Below are 8,038 nucleotides of genomic sequence, written 5' to 3'. Positions count from 1 at the left end.
TTTTCCTCTGTGGGGAGTGCTTCTGTTTTGAGGTAGTTAATTATGGGAGTCATCCATCCCTGATCGTGACCTGTTATGGCTAGGATTTTTTCTTCTCCTGAGATTGATGGATTTTGTAGAATTTCTTGGATGAGGCTTCTATTGTTGCCCCCTGGTTTGGTGCTGGCTAGTTTTGAGAGTGCATCAGCTCAGACATTCTGTTCTCGGGGTATGTGACGAATCTCATATTCTCCAAATTGTCTGAGTTGTTCTCTGGCTTTGTTCAAGTACTTTTTCATGATGGGATCTTTGGCTTGGTAGCTTCATCCTATTTGAAAAGTAACTACCTGCGAGTCGCTGAAGATGATAAGCTTTTGAGCTCCAATTTCCCTGGCTAGTTTCAAACCAGCTAGTAGTGCCTCATATTCCACTTGATTGTTTGAGGTAGGGAACCCAAATTTGAGGGAGAGTTTGATTTGGGTTCCCTGGTTGCTTTCAATTATCACGCCTGCGCCGCTTCCAATTTTATTTGAGGAACCGTCCACATAGAGACTCCATTCTATGGGGATTTTTGGTGTGTCAGTGAATTCTGCAATGAAGTTGGCTAGGTATTGTGATTTAATGGCCATCCGAGCTTCGTATTGAAGATCAAATTCAGACAACTCGACTGCCCATTGCAGGATTCTGCCCGCCAGGTCTGTTTTCTGTAAGATCCATTTTATGGGCTGGTTGGTCCGGACCCTGATAGTGTGGGCTTGGAAGTATGGACGGAGTTATCGAGATTTTAGTATGAGAGCATAGGCAAACTTCTCTATTTTTTGGTAGTTCAGTTCGGCTCCCTATAGTGCTTTACTGATGAAGTATATGGGCTGCTGCCCATTATCGTCTTCTCGGACTAGTGCTGAAATATAAAAATTTATTTTCAAAAAAAATAAAATAAGATAAAATAAAAATGAAATAAAAATGAAAATAAAATAAAAAATAAAAATTTGAAAATATTTTAAGAAGATTTTCGAAAAAAAATGAGGAGAGAGAAATTGGTTAGGATATTTTCAAAAATTTTTGAGAAAAGATAAGATAGAAAATATTATTTGTAAAAGATAAATATGATAGGAAAAAGATGTAATTAAAGATTGAAAAGATATAAAAGATATTTGAAAAATATAAATTTGTTTTAAAAAAATATTTATTATATATTTCGAAAATAAATTTTTATATTTAATAAAATAAACAATATCAACATCCATACCATCTCCCCCATACCATCTCCCTTGCTCCATCATGGAACTAAGTGGAAATGAACAGTCCAGAAGGACTCTGGGGTCATATGCTAATCCCACTACTGCTTCATATGGGAGTAGTATATGTATACCATCCATTGGAGTTAGTAGTTTTGAGTTGAATCCTCAGCTCATTATCATGGTGCAGCAAAGTTGCCAGTATTCTGGTCTTCCACAGGAAGAACTTACAGAGTTTCTGGCACAATTTTTACAAATTGCTGACATAGTACATGATAAGGAAGTAGATCAGGATGTCTACAGATTATTACTGTTTCCATTTGCTATAAAAGATCAAGCTAAGAGGTAGTTAAATAACCAACCCAAGAACAGTATAAAGACATGGAAACAGCTGTCAGAAAAATTCCTGAGTCACTATTTTCCTCCAAAACGGATGACACAGCAAATGCTAAGCATCCAAGGCTTCAAACAAGGAGATAATGAATCCCTTTATGATGCCTAGGAGAGATACAGAGAGATGCTAAGAAAATGCCCCTCTGAAATATTTTCAGAGTGGGTGCAATTAGACATCTTCTATTATGGGCTTTCAGAGAGGGCTCAGATTTCTCCAGACCACTCAGCTGGTGGGTCTATACACATGAGAAAAATAATTGAAGAAGCTCAAGAGCTCATTGATACAGTTGCCAGGAATCAGCACCTGTACCTAAGCAGTGTACTTCCCAAGAAGGAAGAGGCTAAAACAGTAACTGCTAAACTCAATCCTGCAGATCAAGCTGCTGAATTCAATCAGCAATTAGATTTTCTAACAAAACAGTTAGCCGAATTCAAGGAGATACTACTAGAGACAAGAATGGCTAATATGAATATGGAAATACAGTTGAAGCAAACAGAACAGCAGTTATCAAAATAAAGAACAAAAGAATGCCAAGCAGTTTAATTAAGGAGTGGAAAAACATTAAATACCTCACTTCAAGGTAGCAGAAAGCCAAGAAATGAACAGACCACCCAAAATCCATCTGAGGACAATCAGAGCCCAGAGAGGAATGACTCTGGCACCCAAACGCCAGAAAATGGGTGGAAAGCTGGCGCTGAACGCCCAGACCATGCTCAATCCTGGCGTTCAACGCCGGAAACAAGCAATGATTTGGCATTGAACGCCCAAAGAAAGGACAGTTCTAGTGTTCAGACGCCAGAAACAGGTAAGGAGCTGGCGTCTAACGCCACTTCAGCTTCCACCCCTGGCATTCAAACGCCAGTGGGAGATCAGACACATACAAGTGCTAATAGCAACCCCTCTAAAAAGGCTTCTCAAGCCATATCTGTAGGTAATAAACATACAGCAACTAAGGCTGAGGAATATAAAGCCAAAATGCCTTATCCTCAGAAACTCCGCCAAGCGGAACAGGATAAGCAATTTACCCGCTTTGCAGACTATCTTAGGACTCTTGAAATAAAGATTCCGTTTGCAGAAGCACTTGACCAAATACCCTCTTATGCTAAGTTCATGAAAGAGATCTTAAGTCATAAGAAGGATTGGAGGGAAACTGAAAAAGTTTACCTCACTGAAGAATGTAGTGCAGTCATCCTGAAAAGCTTACCTGAGAAGCTTAAGGATCCCAGAAGCTTTATGATACCATGCACATTAGAGGGTACTTGTACCAAGCAAGCTCTATGTGATCTTGGGGCAAGTATCAACCTAATACCTGCATCAGGCGTGATTGAAGACATGATTGTCAAGGTTGGGCCATTTGCCTTTCCCACTGACTTTGTGGTGCTGGAAATGGAGGAGCACAAGAGTGCAACTCTCATTCTGGGAAGACCTTTCCTAGCTACTGACCAAACCCTTATTGATGTTCCGAAAGGGGAAGTAACCCTGAGAGTCAATGAGGATGAGTTCAAGTTGAATGTTGTCAAAGCCATGCAACATCCAGACACCCAAAATGACTGCATGAGCATTGATATTATTGACTCTGGTAAAAGAGATCAATTTGGCTGAGAGTCTCGAATCAGAGCTAGAGAATATCTTTAAAGATGTTCAACCTGATCTAGAGGAACCAGAGAGAATAATAGAACCTCTGAAAATCCCTCAGGAAGAGGAGAAACCTCCCAAACCCGAGCTCAAACCATTACCACCATCTCTGAAATATGTATTTCTGGGAGAAGGTGATACCTTTCCTGTAATCATAAGCTCTACCTTAGAGCCACAGGAAGAGGAAGCACTAATTCAAGTGCTAAGGACACACAAGACAGCTCTTGGGTGGTCCATAAGTGATCTTAAGGGCATTAGCCCAGCCAGATGCATGCACAAGATCCTATTAGAGGGTGACGCCAAGCCAATGGTTCAACCACAAAGGCGGCTGAATCCAGCCATGAAGGAGGTGGTGCAGAAAGAGGTCACTAAATTACTAGAGGCTGGGATTATTTATCCTATTTTTGACAGCCCCTGGGTAAGCCCTGTCCAAGTCGTCCCTAAGAAAGGTGGCATGACAGTGGTCCATAATGAAAAAAATGAACTGGTTCCTACAAGAACAGTTACAGGGTGGCGTATGTGTATTGATTACAGAAGACTCAATACAGCCACCAGAAAGGATCATTTTCCTTTACCATTCATAGACCAGATGCTAGAAAGACTGGCAGGTCATGAATACTATTGCTTCCTGGATGGATATTCAGGTTATAATCAAATTGCAGTAGATCCCCAGGATCAAGAGAAAACAACATTCACATGTCCATCTAGAGTATTTGCATACAGAAGGATGCCATTTGGCTTGTGCAATGCACCTGCAACCTTTCAAAGGTGCATGCTCTCAATTTTCTCTGATATGGTGGAAAATTTTTTGGAAGTCTTCATGGATGACTTTTCAGTATTTGGAGACTTATTCAGCTCCCGTCTTGACCATCTAGAACTTGTTCTAAAAAGGTGCCAAGAGACTAACCTGGTTTTAAATTGGGAAAAATTTCACTTTATGGTGACTGAAGGAATTGTCCTTGGGCACAAAATCTCGAACAGGGGCATAGAGGTGGATCAAGCTAAGGTAGAGGTGATTGAAAAATTACCACCACCAGCTAATGTTAAGGCAATCAGAAGCTTTCTGGGGCATGCAGGATTCTATAGGAGGTTTATAAAGGGTTTTTCAAAAGTCGCCAAACCTCTAAGTAATCTGCTAGCTGCTGACACGCCATTTATCTTTGATAAGGAGTTTCTGCAGGTGTTTGAGACTCTGAAAGCTAAGCTAGTCACAGCACCAGTCATCTATGCGCCAGACTGGACATTACCATTTGAATTAATGTGTAATGCCAGTGACCATGCCATTGGTGCAGTGTTAGGACAAAGGCATGACAAGCTTCTGCACGTCATTTACTATGCCAGTCATGTTTTAAATGACGCACAGAAGAATTACACAACCATAGAAAAAGAGTTGCTTGCAGTGGTTTACGCCATTGACAAGTTTAGATCCTATTTAGTAGGATCAAAAGTGATTGTGTACACTGATCATGCTGCTCTTAAATATCTACTCACAAAGCAGGATTCAAAACCCAGACTCATCAGATGGGTGTTGCTTCTACAAGAGTTTGATATAGAAATAAGAGACAGAAAAGGGACAGAGAACCAAGTAGCAGATCACATGTCCCGAATAGAACCAGTAGAAGAGGCGTCCCTCCCTCTTACTGAGATCTCTGAAACCTTTCCAGATGAGCAACTCTTTGCCATCCAGGAAGTGCCATGGTTTGCAGACATTGCAAACTACAAGGCAGTGAGGTTCATACCCAAAGAGTACAGTAGGCAGCAATCAAAGAAATTGATCACAGATGCAAAGTACTATCTTTGGGATGAACCATATCTCTTCAAGAGTTGTGCAGACGGTGTAATCCGTAGATGTGTGCCTAAAGAAGAAGCGCATAAGATCCTATGGCATTGCCATGGATCACGATATAAAGGACATTTTGGAAGTGAGCGAACAGCCACAAGAGTCCTCCAATGTGGCTTCTACTGGCCTACTCTCTATAAAGATTTCCGAGTGTTTGTACTTAATTGTGATAGTTGCCAAAGATCTGGTAATCTGCCTCACAGTTATGCCATGCCTCAACAAGGGATCTTGGAGATTGAGTTGTTTGATGTATGGGGTATTGACTTCATGGGGCCTTTCCTACCATCATACTCAAACACTTATATTCTGGTGGTAGTGGATTATGTATCCAAATGGGTGGAAACTATTGCTACATCCACTAATGACACTAAGACAGTGTTAAAATTCCTCCAGAAACACATATTCAGCAGATTTGGCACCCTTAGAGTACTAATCAGTGATGGGGGCACTCATTTCTGCAATAAACAACTTTACTCTGCTTTGGTTCATTATGGAGTTAGCCACAGGGTGGCCACTCCATATCACCCACAGACAAATGAGCAAGCTGAAGTCTCAAATAGAGAACTCAAAAGAATCCTGGAACGGACTGTAATTAACCGTAGAAGGGATTAGGCAAGAAGCTTGGATGATGCTCTGTGGGCATACAGAACAGCATTCAAGACCCCTATAGGGACCTCTCCATACCAGCTTGTGTATGGAAAGGCATGTCACTTGCCAGTGGAACTCGAACATAAGGCCTACTGGGCAACCAGATTCCTAAACCTGGATGCCAAGTTAGCTGGAGAAAAACGATTGCTCCAGTTAAATGAGCTAGAGGAATTTAGACTCAATGCTTTCGAGAATGCAAAAATTTACAAAGAGAAAGCAAAAAGATGGCATAATAAGAAATTGTCATCCAGAGTCTTTGAGTCAGGGCAGAAAGTTCTGCTATTTAATTATAGGCTCAGATTATTCCCAGGAAAATTAAAATCCTAGTGGAGAGGACCATATGTGATTACAAGCGTGTCACCATATGGATACGTAGAGCTTCAGGATAATGATTCTAATAAAAAGTTCATTGTTAATGGACAGAGAGTCAAACATTATCTTGAAGGCAATTTTGAGCAAGAATGCTCAAAACTGAGGCTTGATTAAAGCTCAGTAATAGTCCAGCTAAAGACAATAAAGAAGCGCTTGCTGGGAGGCAACCCAGCCATTTACAAAGTTTATTTAATGATTAATTGATTTTTACAGGTATATGTCAAGTATCTTCAAGGTAAAATAGCAATTGATTTCACAGAGTTATAGAAGGCCTCGCAAGATAAAACAGCAAAAAGGATGCTCACTAGTGCGAAAAAGCCAATACATGAATCTTTTGAGATCTTGCACTCCGTTGTCCATTTGAACTTCTTTCCCTTCCTAAGAGTAGCGTAGAAGGGAAGAGATCTTATAGCTGATCCGGCTAGAAATCTGGACAAGGCGGCCAGCCTCCCGTTGAGTTGTTGTACCTCTTTGACACAAGTCGGACTCTTCATGTCAAGTATGGCTCGGCATTTATCCGGGTTTGCCTCAATTCCTCTCTGTGTGAGCATAAAGCCCAAGAATTTGCCAGCTTTCACTGTGAAGGTGCATTTTGCGGGATTGATTCGTATGCCATGTCATCTTATAGTGTGGAATACTTGGGTCAGGTTCGGCAATAGCATCTCTTCATTATGTGTTTTTCTGAGCATGTCGTCCATATAAACTTCCATAATTTTTCTGATATAATCTGAGAAGACCTTATTCATTAATCTCTGATAAGTGGCTCCCGCATTTTTAAGACCGAAAGGCATGACGATGTAGCAATAGTTTGCTTTTGGGGTTAAGAATGAAGTTTTTTCTTGGTCGGGTGGATACATTGGGATTTGATTGTATCTCGAGTATGCGTCCATAAAGGAGAGGTATTTATATTCGGAGGAGGCATCGACCAATGCATCGATGCTTGTCGGTGCACATTCGCCACTTCCCGTTTGATTTTTTCACCAAGACGATGTTAGCAAGCCATAGTGTGTATTTGACTTCTCTTATGAAACCTGCCTCCAGTAGAGCTTGTACCTACTCTTCTACAGCTTGAGAGTGTTCTGGTCCCATCTTTTTACGCCTCTGTTGCACCGGCCGAGATCCTGGGTAGACTGCTGGCTTGTGGCACATTAACTTGGGATCTATGCTTGGCATGTCTGCGGCCTTCCATGCGAAGAGGTCGACGTTGTCTCATAGAAACTGTATGAGTGATTCTTTTATGTCTCCTTTCAGGAGTGTGTCAATATTGGTCGTTTGGTCCGGGGTGTCCCCGATCTGGATTTTCTCTATTTCACCTTCAGGTTGGGGGCAGAGTTCTTCCTACCTCTGAACTCCACTGAGCTCAATTGTGTGGAACTCTTCTCTTCTGCCTCTGAGGTTTAGACTTTTGCTGTAACAGCGGCGCGCCATCTTCTGATCTGCTTTTATCGCAGCTATCCCCCCTACCGTTGGGAATTTCATGCATAGATGTGGGGTTGAGACTATTGCACCGAGCCGATTCAACGTTGTCTGACCTATTAGGGCATTGTAGGCTGAACTTACGTCGACTACGATGTAGTCTATTTTGAATGTTCTTGACTGACTTCCTTTTTCGAAAGTTGTGTGTAGCGATATGTATCCCATCAGTTGAACCAGGGTGTCTCCTAGTCTGAACAGGCTATCTGGATATGCTTTGAGTTCTTTTTCTTCCAGGCCGAGTTTGTCGAAGGTAGTTTTGAATAAGATATTGGCAGAGCTCCCCTAGTCTATTAGCGTGCGGTGAAGATTTGCGTTTGCCAGTATAATAGTGATGACCATGGGATCGTCATGTCCTAATGCGATGCCGGAAGCGTCTTCCTTGGTGAAAGTAATCACGGGGATGTCGGGTGCTTCCTCTTTTCCTGTGACATGATATACGTCTTTGAGGTGTCATTT

Source organism: Arachis hypogaea, chromosome 9, assembly GCF_003086295.3.
Source record: "Arachis hypogaea cultivar Tifrunner chromosome 9, arahy.Tifrunner.gnm2.J5K5, whole genome shotgun sequence".
Classification (NCBI taxonomy): domain Eukaryota; kingdom Viridiplantae; phylum Streptophyta; class Magnoliopsida; order Fabales; family Fabaceae; genus Arachis; species Arachis hypogaea.
This window is presented reverse-complemented; position numbering follows the sequence as displayed.